Consider the following 19,778-nt stretch of genomic DNA (forward strand, 5'->3'; position numbering starts at 1 on the left):
GGCATGGAACAGGGCATTACTCAGCCATCCAATATCATAGAATGATGGAATGATTCTAAATTTACTATTCAGATGTCCCATAGCATGAAACAAGGCATGATTCAGACATCCCAAAGCATGGAACTGGTTATTATTCAGTCATCTAATAGAATGACTTCATTCTCAGAATTTACAGCTCCTTGAATCTTTGAGGTCTCTGGCCTCCTCCTGGAGCTCTGAGCTCTCATGCCTCCACTTGGGCTTCTGCACTCTGCACTGTCAGGCTGTTCTGCCCACAACCTTGCTTCTGCTTTGAGTATGGCCCCCTCAAGAAAATAAATAGAATTGGGAGGAGACTAGTACCTTTGTACAACTGCCAAGAGGTGACGAAGGCCCAAAATCTGCCAGACCAGTGATAATAGAGAGTATCCTAAAGTAGTTGTTATTGTGTTCTGTAGGGTATGGAGGAGAGACAGGATGCAAGTACAGATGGATGTTTATTTAAGTGTTTTACATTATAAACAAAATAAATACAAACATGAAAACTATGACTATGGTTTTTAACTATTGCTAATCCTAATGCCAATAGCAACCAAAACATGATGCTAACAGAATAAAATAGTAAACTAAAGTAATGATGGTACATAAAATACGGATGCTCTAAAATATGTCATGCAGAAGGGGAAGTTCCAAATAAAGCCTCAAGTCATGTGTTGTTCATATTTGAGTAGATACAGTAGGGAGTAAAGTCCTTATTGTCATGCCCTCTGTTGTATGAAACAGACGCAAATGCAGGTTATTTTGTGAATCAATCATTTCTTTTTTTTCTTCTCTTTGAAAGTCATCAAACAACAATAAACAAAAAAATACAAAAAACAAACACCGAACGCGGACTCCTCAGGCTGGGTCTGCAGGCGGGACTTGAACGATTGAAGAAGATTATTCGAAGAACATAACAGACGCCATAAGAGTCTCACACACAAGTGGACTAAGTTTCCACATTGACCTTGACTTTGGACTGCCGTCATTAACTGGCCCTGCCCAGTCCCTGCAGACTCTGCTCAGGCCTGAGGAGGAAACAAAGAACATAGAGTTTAACGTGGCACATAGACAAACGTGACAACAACAATGAACAGACAGAGGTCTACGGGTACGGATGGTTTAAATAGTGACACACGGGAGAGACACAGGTGAAACCAATCTATTACTGGGAGACATACCGACATAGACACACTAGGGGAAGACAAAGCGGCGGCTCAATAATCCGGAGAACCAGATCTTATTCCCCAGGACTGTGGTGGCACAGGTGTGACACTTATCATTCCTCTATTCAAATTTAATTACTGTGTAACAAGTGTTCGGCTACTAGGGGTGCACAGGGATGCTGATTGGAGATTGGAGCAGTCAGATGTCTGTCCATGTGAACAAGATTCAATTAAACCAGTTGAAGTGTCAAAATTAATTTTGCCACTTCAAAATTAATTTTTATTCATTAATTTGTCATCTGTTAGGTTCTTCGACTGATTTAATTAAATCTTGTTCACATGGATGTCTGACTCCTTTAGTCAGCATACCGTTCACCCCCAGTAGCCTAATACTTTTTGACTGGGGGTAATTTGTTTTTCACTTAATTTTCAAAGATTCAAAGAATGGTAGTAGTTAATGGCGCAAGTGTTTCATTTGCACAGTGGATTTTAAATTAGCACAGAGAGAATCATTAATAAAATATTACTTGCAACAGCATGTCCAAATTAATTGTGCTGATTGCAAAGGGTTTATTTGCTACACAAAATGTGGCCACTGGGTGTCAGTACAATAAGCTCTTAAATGAAGTTTCATGAAATTAACCTTTTGGTAAAACTACTGGCTGAGAAGCCTTGGCACCTAAATAAAACTTTTGTATTAAGCAAAAGTTTGGAAGCCTGTGCAAAACATAACTGCAGTTTTTGTGAAGTAAAGTGCAGTACTAACAGTTACAGTAGAATGCAGTAAAATGCAGTTGTATTGAAATATGATTTTGTAAATTTGTCCCTTATGAAAAATAACTGCAGTCTCTGGGATAAAAACTGACATTTTACTTCAGTTACGGACCTCTGTGTGCATGGAGTTTGCATGTTCTCCCCGTGCTTGGTGGGTTTCCTCCCACAGTCCAAAGATATGCAGGTTAGGCTAATTGGCGTTCCCAGATTGCCCGTAGGGTGTGAGTGTGTGTGCGTGTGTGTGCCCTGCGATGGATTGGTAACCGTCCCCCGCCTTCTGCCCTAAGCCTCCTGGGATAGGCTCCAGGCCCCTGTGACCCTGATTACAGGATAAAGCGGTATAGAAGATGAGTGAGTGGAGTATAATTCAGATTAAATGCAGTTGACATGCAGTTGTATTAAAGCATGATTCTGTAACGTTGTAGTTTTTGAACAGTTTATTGCTAAAATTTAATACTAAATTGCTGTATCAAGGTAATTAACTGCAGTAACTGCAGTTATCCTCCCCCGAAGTCCTGCAATCTTGTACTGTACTGCAGTAGCTGTTATCCTAACTAGGTTGTTTTATTATTATTATTTTTATTATCTGTTTTACTGTTTTACATTAAATGTTTATTTTAGGAAATTATTGTAATATTTACTTATGGTGGACTATTATTATTGCGTGTTCCTGACAAATACTATAACTAATCTGTGCAAAAGATGCATAGCATGCTAATTACTTATACAGGTTGCTAGGATGAAACATATAAGGTCAGGAGACTTAAAATGTAGACTATGTACAGCTTTTAAAAATGTGTGATAACATTATAATCACTGATCATCACAGTATGTGAACAAATATCATGTTTATTGTTTGGTTCAAGAGGTCCTACTAAATGCCTAATTTCATTTAAGTAATGTGATGTGTGGCTCAATTGTAGTTTGTGATTCTGAATCCTTGGTTTATTAAAAAATGCCAATGTCAGTCTTATTTTCAGGCACAGGCAAACAGAAACCAGATGGAAGCAGGTAAAAGCAAACAGTGTTTGTTCAAAGAAAACAATAATGTCTTCCTCTTCTACTCTTCCATTGTAAAATTTAGACATGCTTAAAGCCAAACTGTATGATTTGTCCACCAACCAATAAGACTGCAAGATCACATCTAATCCTAAGTAAGAGTCTGATCTATGGAGCATGCAATACTGTCAGGTAACCCGCACATGTGCGGTATGGTTCTCATGCATTCAGAGCTGCATGCACATGTATTTTTATGTTATTTAACTAGTTAATGTTTCGTATATGGGGTGTTAAGGCATTGTCCTAAATGTGTGAGTTTTTTCTAATGTTTACTTAGGTGCTATATTGTTAGCATGCTAGCTAGGTTAACCAGAGGTAGCCCACTAGCATTGGACTAAATGTATAGCCCAGTTTAACCATAGACTGTATAAGTGCAAGTTGCTGTTTTAATTTGTAGCACTAAGAGGTGAGAGGTGTTAAAAGGCTGATAAAAATGATTCAGCTGTAAACTTCCTGTGTTTGTTTCTGTAGTAGACCATCAGCCCTTAGAGGAGAGACAAGATCAAGAGGAGGGCTATGTCACTCTACAGTGTCTACAATTTCTCAGATTTTTTTTGTTGGTGGAGTCTCAGAACACATTTATATTTTTGCTTAAACCAGTCTTAAACCTTTATGTCTTTAGGTGTCAGTATGACGTCAGGAGGTAGACATCACTTTGTGGAACAAAGGTGTGTTTGAATTTTACTTGATAAAATATTACAGGATTATCTAAAATTACTTTAAATGCCTGTCATTCACTCTCTGTATGTATACATATATTCATTAAGTACAAACATATTACTTAGTCAACTGTGTTTACTTATAGTCTAAATATATATTTATGTAAATATATATTTTTACTACACAGATGTCCATATTTTATAGCCAGATTGTATAGCATACATTTATACTGTTAGTATTTGTTATTTTATTTTTATTTCCCCTACTTTTATTTTATTTTACTTCATTCTGTTGTTTCTTAATTTTAACTTTGTACTGTTTAGTTGCTGCTGTGGCAAAACAAATTTCCCACTTGTGGGACAAATAAAGTTTTATCTTATCTTATCTTATCTTACTGTATCTTATCTTAAAATCTCACGCAATCTTATAATTTTTCTAGATAAGAATTAGTTCTCTTTTGTTAATAGAATCTGCAAAGCCTCAAACTCCACACATGACACTAAGGAGGCCCTCCAGGCCACAGCCTCAGAAAAAGGTTTAAAAAAACTAACTAACAAAGAAATCACAAATATTAGTCTAAATCTCTCATCCAATGTTAACTGCCAGATTTGAGTCATCAAATTCACATTGCATTCTGAAATATTAATTAATTAACAGGATCACATCAAAAACAGCAAACTTAAACCATTATTTAACAATTGTTTATGACATAATAATGACAGAAACGGATCATTTCTATCATTATCACAGATAATTGTATATGGAATGATTTGATTCTAAATATTTAAATGTGTTTTCTCTTAACTCTTAATGATTATGTGTCTCGCTGTTAGCTTTTTTTCTTAGTTTCAGCACATGTCAAGAACATATTTAAAGTGCAGGAAGTAAAAGTAGAAGAGTAAAGGTAATAGTGCTTATGCGAACAAAGTTGAAGACTTTATTTGGAGAATGCATTGAACCTCTCCAGGGCTCCAGCTGCAGACATTATCCTTGTAATATACTCACATAATCATATTTTTTATTTTATCTTCATTTTTTTATTATTATTTAATTGTGAACTTGTTACGATGCGGCTCGCAGGAAAGCAGAGCCGCTCTTAAACAGGCAGATCCGCAGGCTGCTACCATGCGGAGTTCTGAACAGGCAAAGACGCGGCCATTTACGCACACGGGTGCCAGTTCAGGCTGATTGCCTAACGGCGGCGTTGCCTGGCAGCCGTGTGCGTAAATGGCTATCTATATAAGGGTCCTGATACCTCCGCACTTTGTGCGAATATTAGGTAGCACCGGTAAGGTATCAGGGCCAAGACAAAGAAGGAAAGAAAGAAAAAAAAAAGAACAAGAAAAGCGCGCAAAGAAAGACAGAGGCAAAGCCCCAACCTCCGCCTCCTTAAGAAGCCGGCAAGAGATACTGTAGAGATAGAGAGAGGGAGAGAAGGAGAGAGCGTCAAGCAGCCGTGTAGCGTGCGCTCTCCGGTTAAGTATTAGTGGGCATAAAACACAACCCCTCTTTCCTCATAAATCCTTGGTAAGGGCGAACGCCCCGAGAGGATATAGTTTTTGTTTTGTTTTCCAGAGCCCCGTCTATTCTTACGTAGACGGGGGAGCTCTGTTTATTTTGTGTTATTAGTTTTTATTTGTTTTCTTTTAAGTTCTCCAAACAGGAAGGTCTTTCCGTGCGTATCACAAGCACTGTCACAACGTCCTATTTCACTGATTTTCTTTAAAGGCCTGCATCAGGGCTTTTATAACCCATATAAGATCTCGTGGTGTGGCTCTCCATACCGCACCACGTAACAGAATATTTGCACCATCAGTAGAGCCCGCGGGCTTGGAGAGGATGCAGGAAATAGTTGAGGGTCAAGTAGGAGTGCTTGATAGGCACGAGGAAGCACTAACCACAATAATTTCGGAGATGCGTGGGATTAATAAGCGCCTCGAGTTAATTTTTGGCCAGCTCGAGGCACGCACCACTTCCGGGTTTCCATCTGCGAGTCAATTCCGGAGTCGACTCGCGCCCCCGGATCAGTGTCACTCTGTCTTGTCACATCTAGCCAGCTAATTAGGTCTCTAAGTTAGATAGTTTTTTGTTAATGTATGTTGTTAAATTCATGTTGTCATGTCAATCTGTCTTGTCTCAGCTAGCCAGCTAATTAGGCTCCTTAGTTAGCTAGTTATTTATTTTTTGTTCATTTACAGTGGTGTAAAAAACTGATTGCCCCCTTCCTGATTTCTTATTCTTTTGCATGTTTGTCACACTTAAATGTTTCTGCTCATCAAAAACCGTTAACTATTAGTCAAAGATAACATAATTGAACACAAAATGCAGTTTTTAAATGAAGGTTTACGTTATTAAGGGAGGAAAAAAAACTCCAAATCTACATGGCTTTGTGTGAAAAAGTTATTGCCCCGCTTGTTAAAAAATAACTTAACTGTGGTTTATTACACCTGAGTTCAATTTCTGTAGTCACCCCCAGGCCTGATTACTGCCACACCTGTTTCAATCAAGAAATCACTTAAATAGGAGACACAGAGAAGTAGACCAAAAGCACCTCAAAAGCTAGACATTATGCCAAGATCCAAAGAAATTCAGGAACAAATGAGAACAAAAGTAATTGAGATCTATCATTCTGGTAAAGGTTATAAAGCCATTTCTAAAGCTTTGGGACTCCAGCGAACCACAGTGAGAGCCATTATCCACAAATGGCAAAAACATGGAACAGTGGTGAACCTTCCCAGGAGTGGCCGGCCGACCAAAATTACCTTAAGAGCGCAGAGACAACTCATCCGAGAGGCCACAAAAGACCCCAGGACAACATCTAAAGAACTGCAGGCCTCACTTGCCTCAATTAAGGTCAGTGTTCACGACTCCACCATAAGAAAGAGACTAGGCAAAAACGGCCTGCATGGCAGATTTCCAAGGCGCAAACCACTTTTAACCACTTTTCGTCTCAATTCTGCTAAAAAAAACATCTCAATGATTGCCAAGACTTTTGGGAAAATACCTTGTGGACCGACAAAACAAAAGTTGAACTTTTTGGAAGGTGCGTGTCCCGTTACATTTAAAAGTAAAGGTAACACAGCATTTCAGAAAAAGAACATCATACCAACAGTAAAATATGGTGGTGGTAGTGTGATGGTCTGGGGTTGTTTTGCTGCTTCAGGGCCTGGAAGGCTTGCTGTGATAGATGGAACCATGATTTCTACTGTCTACCAAAAAATCCTGAAGGAGAATGGCCGGCCATCTGTTCGTCAACTCAAGCTGAATCGATCTTGGGTGCTGCAGCAGGACAATGCTAATATAAATAATAAATAAACTAAATAAAAATATAATGTGTGAAAATTTCAATTGTCATAAACAATGAAAATATTTTTGTATAGAAAAAAAAAACTAACAAATTACTATTACATCTCTTTGTTAGCAGGAATTAACCAAATGTATATTGTTCCACAGGGGTGTGCATTCTCATCACAGTGGATACTGACTCATCACCAGGGGCTGAATATACAGTCATTAGTAAAAGATAGTACCGAATGTATTACTTCTTTGTGTTTTTGTGTAAAAACAAAATAAAAATAATCTGATCATTTTGTTTTAGTATTAGGCAAATACAACTGACAGCGTATAACCTTTTTCCACCATGCCATTATTTATTTAACAGAAAATTAGGACAAAAAGAAGAAAAAAAACATTTGAGCAATACTAAGTACCCCCTTATTAGCAGATCTCTGTCAAACCAGAAGTTTTGCAGGCAGTTTGCTGTCTGGAGCATGCAGGTGTTTGTTAACTTAATGCCAAGAGGGAAAGATGTAAGAAGTGGTCTTAGAGAGACAATTGATGCTGCAGATCAATCTCGAAGGGGTTATAAAACTATTTCCACACTATTTGGGGTTAAATAGTCTACAGTGAGTAAGATTATTCACAAGTGGAAAACACTTAAGACAAGAAAGTTGCCACTCTTCCCAGGAGTGGATGCCCCAGCACATTCTCCCCAATGTCAGTTCGTGCAGTGCTCAGAAAAATACAAAAACCCAAGAGCCACATCTCAGGTCCTACAGGCCTCACTGAGCATGTAAATGTTAGTCCATAAGAGCTTAATAAAAATAAAAAAACTAACAAGGACAGTTTGTTTGGGTTAAGGCAGGATAAATCTTCTTATGTCTAAAAAGAACATGGAAGCACTACTGAGGTTTGTAAAATTCCACCTAAAAAATTTAAAGACTTCTGGAACAATGTCCTATGGACAGATGAGACTAAAGTAAATTAGTTTGGCCTTACTGCCCAGCAGCACACAGAATCTTACCAGAAATACCTCATACCTACTGTCAAACACAGCAGTGGATGGGTGATGACTTGGGCTTATTTTATAGCCACATGAGCCTGGTTTTAATGCAAATATTTAGCTTATGCTAGCTAAGTTACTGTCATAAACATAGCTTGCATTTACAATTATCTATTCAATAATGTATGCTAATAATTTTTTATTAAATGGATCATAAATCCAAGATGGCGGCATGTATGGTCTGATGTGTGTTTGTCCCTTTATCTATACTCATTGGTTTGTTTTTTATGCTCATATATGGAATAAGTTTTTTGTAGATTTTATTATTGAGCTTTTTGGTTTTTAAATGAAATAATTTTTATTGGATTATGGATTACTTTGCATCAGAAAAATGATTACATTTAAGGCTAGGTGTTTACATCAGTAATCCACTTAACTGAACCAGGCGCCAACAGCTAGCAAGAATCCATAGGCCCTGCTAGTCCTCCAGGCCCTAGCAGCCCAGTTACTATCTTTAGGCTCTACTTGGATTCTGAGGCCCTGTTAGCCTTTTCAGGCCCTAGCAGTCCAGTTACCATCTCTAGGCTCCAGGCCCTAGCAGCCCAGCTACCATCTCCAGGCTGTTTGGATATTGAGGCCCTCCTAGCCTCTTCAGGGCCTAGCAGCTCAGCTTTCGTCTCCAGGCTCTACTTCCTAAAGCCCTGCCAGCTCTTTAGGCCCTAGTAGCCCAGCTACCATTTCTAGGCTCCAGGTCCTAGCAGCTCAGCTACCTTCTTCCATCTCCAGCCCAGCTAACATCGCCAGGTTCTGCGTGGATCCTGAGGCCCTGCCAGCTCCTCTTGGTGTTGCTAACATCTTTTGCTAACATGGCTCTTCTCATAATGCTGCTTTGTTTATTGTTTTTGCAGAATTTAAGATCAAGTGATTTTTACTGGGTAAGTACTTCTTACAACATTTGTGGCTCTTTGGACATAGCCTATGGATTCAACTGTTCAAGCTTTGTGCATTCCCCTCAAATGCCAAAAGAGTTGGCAAAGGACTTAAATTTAGCCTGGTTTTTACCTTGAGATATACTTCAGCTTCAAAATCTGTTGATTTTAAATGACTATTTTGCATTTGATGGCAAACATTACTGGGACTCACATGTTAAAAACACATTACACAATACAGATTCCTCATATACTGATGGCAAACAGAGATGGTTGATATTTTTATTGCTGCTTTTATCTGGCAATGTGCAGCCAAATCCAGGCCCTGAGTTGCAGTGTATTCCATTGTCATCTGATGTAAAATCCATTTCTGGTTTGAGTGTAATTCACCTTAATGTTCGCAGTTTGTTATCAAAAATGGATCTCCTTAGAATTTGGGTGAATTTAACAGATGCAGATATTGTTGTGTTATCTGAAACCTGGCTGACAAAATCAATCACTGATATGGATATTGGAATGGTTGGTTATAACGTGTATTGTGCTGACAGACCAAGGAAGGGTGGTGGGGTTGCTATTTATGTCAAATCTAAATTTAATGTGAAGTTAATTTGTTCAGAATCAATCAGTAAGCAGCTGGAATTTCTGGCAGTGAAGGTGGAATTGGTCAAGGGCCTTTGTTACTGTTGTTGGGTGTTATAGGCCTCCTTCTGCCCTGAGTACTGCATTGCAGACTCTTATTCAACTCTTATCCAGATTGGACTATTCTGAAATTATTTTAGTAGGTGATCTAAACTGGGACTGGCTCAAACCTTGTTCAGATGAATTTGTCATTTTGTGATTCTGTCAATTTTACACAGCTACAGTAATCAATTCTCCCATTCATCCAAATCTTAAGTGCCAAGAGAAATCCACCTTAATTGATTTAATTTTGACTAATGCCCCGCACAAATTTTCTGCTGTTGGTGTTTTTTGCAATGACTTGAGTGATCACTGTGTTGTTGTTGCTTTAAGGAATACTAAGATGCCTAAATGTAAACCTCGCGTAATTTGTAAGAGGAATCTCAAAAAATTTAATGAACAGGGTTTTTGCCATGATTTGTTTAATTGTGATTGGAGTAGAATAGAGCTAATTCTCGATGTGGAGTCAGCCTGGATCTTTTTCCGGGATAGTTTTTTGCAAGTAATAAATAGACACGCCCCACTGAAGAGATTCAGAGTTAAGGGGCGGGATAATCCCTGGTTTTCCTCTGAGCTTGGAGACATTCTATATGACCACAATTTAGCTTGGCCCAAAGCAAGAAAAACAGGCTCCTCCTCTGATTGGCTTGTTTTTAGGCAGTTAAGAAATAAATGTTCTTCTTCTTTTATTAAGAAAGCAAAATCTGACTTTTATTCTGTCAGTTGCTACAGACAACTTAAATGATCCTAGAAAATTTTGGAAGGCTATAAAATTACTTTCTTTAAACAAAGATAGTATTAATGTTCCTTCTTTTATTATGAAAGGGTCTGCAGTAGTTAATGACAAGCTGGTGGTATTGAACTATTTTAATGAGCATTTTATTCAGTCTTGTTCTTTTTTTGACATTGCTTGTCCTTCTACTGTGACACCTTGTAGAGAGTAGTCTCTACAAGTGTCTTCAATTTCACTCCTTTCTTAGTGGCTGACGTTCAAAAAGCCCTAAAAGGGCTGGCTCCTGAAAAACCTCCAGGACTTGATCTTATAGAGCCCTAATTCTTAAAAATAGCTGCTGGTTATGTAGCACAGCCTCTAACGTACCTTTTTAATCTTACTCTAGAGAGCAATACTATTCCCAAAATATGGAAATCTGAATTTGTTTGTCCATTATTGAAAGGGGGTGACCCGTCAAACTTAAATAATTGCAGGCCAATTTCTAACTTGTCTGTTTTGACCAAAACGCTTGAATCCCTGGTGAGTGATCAGATGAAAGACTTCCTGTATGTACAGGACATTTTATCCCCAGTTCAGTTAGGTTTAAGAAAAAAACATAGCATCATCACAGCTGCAGTGAAGGTGATAAATGACATCTCTTTTGCTCGTGACAAGATGCAGCACTGTGCATCACTTTTTTTGACTTGTCAAAAGCTTTTGACACGGTTGATCATGATGGTTTAAAGATTAGGCTTCTTAACTCTGGGTTTTCAGAGAATACTGTCTCTTGGTTTTCAAACTATCTTAGTGACAGAACCCAGTGCATTAAGCATGATGGTGTTCATTCTTGTATTTTACCAATTCTTAAAGGGGTTCCACAAGGCTGTGTTAGGCCCTCTTTTATTTACTATTTATATAAATAACCTTGATTGGCATACGCCTGATGAAAATTTTTATTTTTATGCAGATGACACAGTTATTTACTGCTGTGCCCCCTCTCTTAAACAAGCTGTTGAACATTTAAAGAATGCCTTCATTGTGGTCCAAAACACTTTGCTACAGCTGAAACTTGTGCTTAATGCGGACAAAACCAAACTTATGCTCTTCACGGGCCCTCAGAATAGATCACTGAATGTTCCCTCAGTGATTACTCTTGACGGACGTAAAATACAGACTGTTACAACTTATAAGTATCTTGGTATTGTCATTGATGATTGCCTATCATTTAAGCCTCATTTTCACTGTTTAGTGAGAAAGTTGACGCAAAAATTGGGTTTTAATTTTCGAAATAAGCTGTGCTTTTTTTTTATGTTAAAAAATGGCTAGTGGCATCCACTTTTTATCTGTGCTGGACTATGGTGATATATTACATATGCATTCATCTGCTCAATGCCTTCATATGATTGACGCAGCCTATCATGCATCGCTGGGATTTATTACTAAATGTAAAGCATGCAGCCACCACTGTGAGTTGTACTCTCGTGTAGGGTGGTCTGCTTTGGCCACACTGAGGCTCTGTCATTGGTAGACATTTATATATAAGGCAATTATTGGTTTGATTCCATCTTATTTATGTTTACTTCTTATGAAAAAAAAGCACTAATCATTACTCTTTCCGATCTCAGGCTGTTGTCTTGCTTTCTGTTCCACATATTAGTACTGAGTTGGGTAAAAGGGCCTTTGTTTATTCTGCACCCTTTACATGGAATTTGCTGCAGAACAATTTAAAACTTGGTAAATTGATTCCATTGAGTGTTTTTAAGGTAAAAATGAGATGTTTTGAGTTGGACTCCCTTCATATGTCAATGTTTTTGATTGAGATTTCATTGTAAGTGTAAAATTTGGCTTTTAAATTGCTTGTAATGTGATGTAATTTAGCTGCCTATCTTGGCCAGGTCTCCCTTGCAAAATAGATTTTTAATCTCAATGGGCTTCTCCTGGTTAAATAAAGGATCAATTAAAAAAAATATATATTTTTTGGGAATGTAGCTGCTTCAACTTTATCTTCACCAGCACCTCACACCAGGACACACAGTTCTCAGTCTTCAGTGTGATCAAGATTTATACTGAATAAGCGCACTGACATGGACATAGTGATGTAAATGTAAATCACAATGCAAAAAGTATAAGTCCTTGTACGACATTACCAAGTTTGTAATGTCTTGTAAAGCTTGTCATTATGCATGACCAATAGTGATTAATAATGATGATATCAATGATATACAGTAGTTTTTTTTTTATTGTGCATTTCAGCATCCTTTTTTTTATTAGCAGTTGATTAGCCAACTGTTCGAAAGAGAGCAAAGGCAAACATGTAGGCAAAATACAGGCAGCCCACTATGTCATGGAAAACACAAACTGGAAATTACATGGTTGCACAGACTCTGCAATTTCTGTCTGCATGGGAACCTGGACCACAACTGGCCCTGAGGTATTTTTTGCATGGTCACAATAAGTACAGTATCTGTCTATTCTACCTATACAGAAGGACACTGTTCAGAGGAAGTGAAACCACAAGGTCCATGGAAAACAAAGAGATTTCCATGTCCTGCAATTATGATTGCATAAACAACACATGGGGGGCATTGACCTGTCCAATCAGCTGTTACAGTACTACATAGCACAGCACAAAACAATGAAGTGCTACAAGAAAGATTTTTTTACACTTCTTTGACATTGCTATGACCAAAGAGCCAAAGAGTTTTGTGTAGTCTCACAGCAAGAAGTCCAAAATTGACTTGTGACCATGTACCAGGAGCTGAGCAGCCCCCAGATGCCATGAATGTTGTCACTGCTGGTCACAGGATCTGTGTGCATTGCAAAGAAGGGCATGGTAAGCAGCAAAAAACACCATGGAAATGTCAGGTAGGCGATGTTCACCTGTGTCTTCAGTTAAACTTAAGTTTTGTGGGGCAGTGGTAGCTTAGAGGGCAAAGGCACTGAGTTACTGATCACAGGTGTTTGGCGGTTTGAGCCCCAGCTCCACCAGGTTGTCATTGTTGGGCCTTTTCCATTGTTTTATCCTGAATGTCTGTTTTCTCTGTTTTCCCATAAATTTGTACCTTCTGTACCACCACATGTTTCATGTGTAAATTCAAGTATGTGGTATAAGATCATCTGTCATGTTAATAATGTGCAAATGTCAGGACATGTTAAAACTTCTCCAGTACCACAAAACTTAGACCTCAGCGGGTTTTCATTTTGAATACTGAAAAGGATATTTACACACTATTAATGCTATTGTGCTGTTATAAACTACTAAGGTGAAACTACTGAGATGAAATCGTTAAAAAAAAAAAACTGGAAAATCAAGGCAATAAATGATACTGATACACAATGTTATACAACCTGACAAAGATATTAAATGTCATACTGCTAAACCTAAAGTATAAATTAAGCAGGAGTTATACAAAGGCCACATAATTGTGACAAATTTGCAAGAATTGAAAAAAAGCTTTTCTGGCTGCTCTAAGTGGGAACAGGCCACTGCCTGGAAAAAGTTCTTACTCACTACCTACATCGGTCCTCTCTTCTGGTGGATGTCCAACAAGTTTGTCCAAAGTCTGCATCTCCTGGAGCTGCTTAGGATTTAAAGAAACACCAAAAATGAAAGTCTCTTCTTCTTTGTCTTTCGGCTGTTCCCTTTCAGGGGTCGCCACAGCGAATCATCTGCCTCCATCTAACCCTATCCTCTGCATCCTCTTCTCTCACACCAACTAACTTCATGTCCTCTCTCTCTCCATCCATAAATCTCCCCTTTGGTCTTCCTCTAGACCTCCTGCCTGGCAGTTCCAACCTCAGCATCCTTCTACCGATATATTCACAATCTCTCCTCTGAACATGCCCAAACCACCTTAATCTGGCCTCTCTGACTTTATCGCCTAAACATCTAACGTGGGTTGTCCCTCTGATGAACTCATTCTTAATCCTATCCATCCTTGTCACTCCCAAAGAGAACCTCAACATCTTCAGCTTTGCTACCTCCAACTCTGCCTCCTGTCTTTTCTTTAGCGCCACTGTCTCTAAGCCGTAGAGCATCGCTGGTCTCACCACTGTCCTGTACACCTTTCCTTTTATTCTCGCTGATACTCTTTTATCGCACAACACACCTGACACTTTTCTCCACCCATTCCAACCTGCCTGTACCCGCCTCTTCACCTCCTTTCCACACTCTCCGTTGCTCTGGACCGTTGACCCCAAGTACTTAAAATCCTGCACCTTCTTTACCTCTGCTCCCTTTAGCCTCACCGATCCTCCTGGGTTCCTCTCATTTACACACATGTATTCCGTCTTGCTGCGGCTAACCTTCAGTCCTCTGCTTTCCAGAGCATACCTCCACCTCTCCAAATTTTCCTCCACCTGTTCCCTGCTCTCACTACAGAGCACAATGTCATCTGCAAACATCATAGTCCATGGGAACTCCTGTCTTACCTCATCTGTCATCCTGTCCATCACCAGAGCAAACAAAAAGGGGCTTAGAGCCGATCCTTGATGCAGACCCACCTCCACCTTAAACTCTTCTGTCACACCTACAGCACATCTTACCACTGTCTTACAGCTCTCATACATGTCCTGCACCACTCTAACATACTTCTCTGCCACTCCAGACTTCCTCATACAATACCACAGCTCCTCTCTTGGCACCCTGTCATACGCTTTCTCTAAATCTAAAAAGACACAAAGCAACTCCCTGTTACCTTCTCTGTACTTCTCCGCCAGCATCCTCAAAGCAAATACTTCATCTGATGTACTCTTTCTAGGCATAAAACCATATTGCTGCTCGCAAATGCTCACCTCTGCCCTTAACCTAGCTTCCACTACTCTTTCCCACAGCTTCATTGTCTGGCTCATTAGCTTTATACCTCTATAATTGCCACAGCTTTGCACATCTCCCTTGTTCTTAAAAATTGGCACCAATACACTTCTCCTCCATTCTTTTGGAATCCTCTCACTCTCCAAGATCTTGTTAAACACACTTGTCAAAAACTCTACTGCCACCTCTCCTAAGCACTTCCATACCTCCACAGGTATGTCATCAGGACCAACAGCCTTTCCACTCTTCATCCTCTTCAACGCCCTTCTCACCTCACTTCTACCAATATTTGCTACTTCCTGTTCCACAACAGTCACCTTTTCTACTCTTTGTTCTCTTTCGTTTTCCTCATTCATCAACTCCTTAAAGTACTCCTTCCATCTTCCCATCACCCTCCTGGCATCTGTCAGTACATTTCCATCTCTATCTTTAATCACTCTAACCTTCCCATCTCTATCTCTCTGCCTTGCCAACCTGTACAGATCCCCCTCTCCCTTCTTACTGTCTAGCCTAGCATACAAGTCCTCATATGCTTTTTGTTTGGCCTTTGCCACCTCTACCTTCACCTTACTCTGCATCTCCCTGTACTCCTGTCTACTCTCTTCAGTCCTCTCAGTGTCCCACTTCTTCTTAGCTAGCCTCTTTCCCTGTGTACACTCCTGGACGTCCTCATTCCACCACCAAGTCTCCTTGTCCACTTTCCCCTTACCTGATGATACACCAAGTACCCTCCTACCTGTCTCCCTGATTACATTGGCTGTAGTTGTCCAGTCAACTGAAAGCACCTCCTGACCACCCATAGCCTGTCTTAACTCCTCCCTAAAGACTTCACAACATTCTTCCTTTCTTAGCTTCCACCACTTTGTCCTCTGCTCTGCCTTTGTCCTCTTCACCTTCCTCACCACCAGGGTTATTTTACACACCACCATTCTGTGTTGTCTGGCTACACTCTCCCCTACCAACACTTTGCAGTCACTGATCTCTTTCAGGTTACAACGTCGACACAAGATGTAGTCGACCTGAGTGCTTCTGCCTCCACTCTTATGTCACCCTATGTCCCTGCCTCTTCTGGAAGAAAGTATTAACTACTGCCATTTACATCCTCTTTGCAAAGTCCACCACCATCTGTCCTTCTACATTCCTGTCCTGAAGACCAAACCTGCCCATCACATTTTCATCACCTCTGTTCCCTTCCCCAACATGTCCATTGAAGTCTGCACCAATCACCACTCTTTCACCTCTGGGGATGCTCAACATCACTTCATCTAACTCACTCCAGAATTTCTCCTTCTCTTTTAACTCACATCCTACCTGTGGGGCATAACCACTAACAACATTGAACATTATCCCTTCAATTTCCAGCTTCAGACTCATCACCCTATCTGATACTCTCTTCACCTCTAGAACATTCCTTACAAACTCCTCTTTTAGGATAACTCCTACTCCATTTCTTTTCCTATTCACACCATGGTAAAACAATTTGAACCCTGATCCTAAGCTTTTAGCCTTGCTACCTTTCCACCTGGTCTCCTGTACACACAGTATATCCACCTTTCTTCTCTGCATCGTATCAACTAACTCTCTTCCCTTCCCTGTCATGGTCCCAACATTCAAAGTCCCTACTATCACTCCTAAACTCTTGCCTTTCCTCTTCTCTCTCTGCTTACGAACACGCCTTCCTCCTCTCCTTCTTCGACTAACAGTAGCCCAATTTCCACCAGCAGCCTGTAGGTCAACAGCACCAGTGGCGGTCGTTGTTAACCCGGGCCATGACCGATCCGGTATGGGAATTATATTCTTGATTCGCATCATTGATTTGGCAAATGTTTTACGTCGGATGCCCTTCCTGACACAACCCTCTGCATTTATCCAGACTTGGGACTGGCACAAGAAGACACTGGATTGCGCCACCCCCCGTGGTTGCATTAAAAATGAAAGTCTATCTGGCCTTTATCAAAAATAAAATATATTCAATTCAATTTTATTTATATAGCGCTTTTAACAATGGTCATTGTCTCAAAGCAGCTTCACAAAAAATTTTTTAGAAAAAGAAAATATTTGGAAGTGTGTATGTGTGAGAAAAATGTGTCTAGATAATAATAAGATGAATGAATGATGAATGAATTGTCTCTGATGAGCAAGCCAAGGGTGACGGCAATGGTGGCAAGGAAAAACTCCCTGAGATGGCAAAAGGAAGAAACCTTGAGAGGAACCAGACTCAATCAGGGAACCCATCCTCATTTGGATATAACAGATAGAAATAACATAATGTGTGTTGTGCAGGTGAAAGTCCAATATAACAGAAGTTATTTAAAATAACATGAAATCCAGTTCAGCACAGGGAGTCAGTAGGTGTAGAGGGCAGATGGGGTCTGGGTCACTGGGAGCACAGGAGCAGCATGCTTAGCTCCAACCATCATAAAGCAGAATTCAGCTGGAGCTGGTCCTTCTCTGGATGCCTCAGAAACCTCGCAGGGTTGGCCTTTGTCTACTGAAGCTGGCACAATCTCCCGATGCCTCGGGATGGGTAGAAAATTACATAACAGATGGAGAGAATTAGCGTAGTTGCCATTCAGGATAGGTGTACTGGAGTATGAGGTCATGGGATGAGTTACGTGTATGCCAGATTAAAGAGATGTGTCTTGAGTCTACTTTTAAATTGGGAAACTGTGTCTGCTCCCCGAACACTGTCTGGAAGGCTTTTCCAAAGCTTTGGAGCTAAATATGAAAATGCCCTACCCCCTTTTGTAGATTGTAAAATTCTGGGAACTACCAGAAGTCCGGAGTTTTGTAACTCTTAAGGAGCGTGGTGGATTGTAGCGTATCAGAAGACTGGTTAGGTACAGTATGTGGGAGTTAAACCATTTAAGACCTTGTATGTAAGTAATACTATTTTGTAATTAATTCCAAACTGAACAGGTAGCCAGTGCAGGGATGATAATATTGGGGTAATATAATCATATTTTTTGGATCTAGTGAAAACTCTGGCGGCTGCATTTTGGTCTAACTGAAGCTTGTTTATTGAAGATGCAGGACAACCACCTAGTAATGCATTACAATAGTCCAGTCTGGAGGTCATGAATGCATGAACTAGCTTTTCTGCATCAGATACGGATAAGATGCTCCTAAGTTTGCCAATATTTCTAAGATGGAAAAAGGCTGTTGTTGTGATATTGGAAATATGAAATATGATATGCCCAGGTCTTTTACTGTTGAGCTAGTAGTAACAGTACTGTACAACCTTCTAAACGCAGGCTGAATTGTAAAAGCTGTTGTGTGCTGGTTTTTGGGCAGATAAGTAATATCTCCATCTTATCTGAATTTATTAAAAGAAAATTATAGGTCATCCAATCTTTTATGTCCTGAACACACTCAGTTAATCTAGACAACTTGGGTATTTTGTCTGGTTTTGTTAAGATATAAATTGGGTATCATCAGCATAACAATGGAAACTAATCTCATGTTTTCTAATGATGTTACCCAAGGGAAGCATGTATATTGAGAACAGCAAAGGTCCTAAAACTGACCCTTGTGGGACCCCATATTTCATTGGCATTACACCAGACGGTTCTCCATTTAGATCTACAAAATGGTATCGATCAGACAGGTATGATCTAAACCATTTTAATGCCTGCCTCTGAATACCTATATGATTTTGTAAGCGATCTATGAGAATATCATGATCTATAGTGTCGAATGCAGCACTAAGATCAAGTAAGACTAGTATTGAGATGCAGCCTTGTTCTAAAGCTAAAAACAAGTCATTTGCAATCTTAACTAGTGCAGTTTCTGTACTATGATGGGGCCTGAAACCTATTTTTAATATGAACGGAAGGTTTGAAATCGGTCTGTTATTTGTTATTTCATTTGCGTCCAAATTAGATTTTTTTAAGAAGCGGCTTAATAACTGCCAACTTGAAAGGTTTAGGGACGTGACCTAGATATAATGAAGAATTAATAATGTTTAGAAGTGGCTTTCCAACCGTAAGCATCACTTCTTTAAAAATCTGGTTGGAAATATATATTTATATGTGCATGTGAGTCCTACATTTTTGCATTGCATGGTTCTATATGAGAATTATAGTATAATACAATATAATGATTATATTAGAAAAAACAAATGAACAGTTTAAAAGTTACCAGATGTGTGGGAAACACTGCAATGGGTAAACAAAAAATAATAACAAACACACACAAACTGAGATATATATATATATAGGCTATAACAGTTGGTGGTTTAGTTTAGTTTTGCTGGGTCCATTCCCAGTGTAGTTTCAGATTCCTATTCTTAGTGACAGAAATAAAACCAAATATGGTGATAGCTTTGATTGCAGCCTTGATGCTATGTGTAGTTGATGATGTACATTTGAATTCTCAAATCAGCTTCTCTGTAACCAAAACTGACTGCGATCACATTTTTACCATTCTGATGTTTGATGTAAATACAAACTGAAGATACTCACTGTATCTGCCTGATATTCTGTGATCTAATCTAAAATTCATGCAAAATACTATTTTTCCCATCACTGAACAAGGCCAAAACCAATAAAATTGGATTTAAGGCACTTTAAGGCACAGCACCATTGATCAGTCATGTATGCAAACATTGGTCGGCACGTCTCAATCCCTCAGCACCATGGCAACAGTAAAGAGAGAACAACAGCCTACTTGTCAGTGGGTGGCACAT

Source organism: Clarias gariepinus, chromosome 20 (genome assembly GCF_024256425.1).
Source record: "Clarias gariepinus isolate MV-2021 ecotype Netherlands chromosome 20, CGAR_prim_01v2, whole genome shotgun sequence".
In the NCBI taxonomy this organism is placed as follows: Eukaryota; Metazoa; Chordata; class Actinopteri; order Siluriformes; family Clariidae; genus Clarias; species Clarias gariepinus.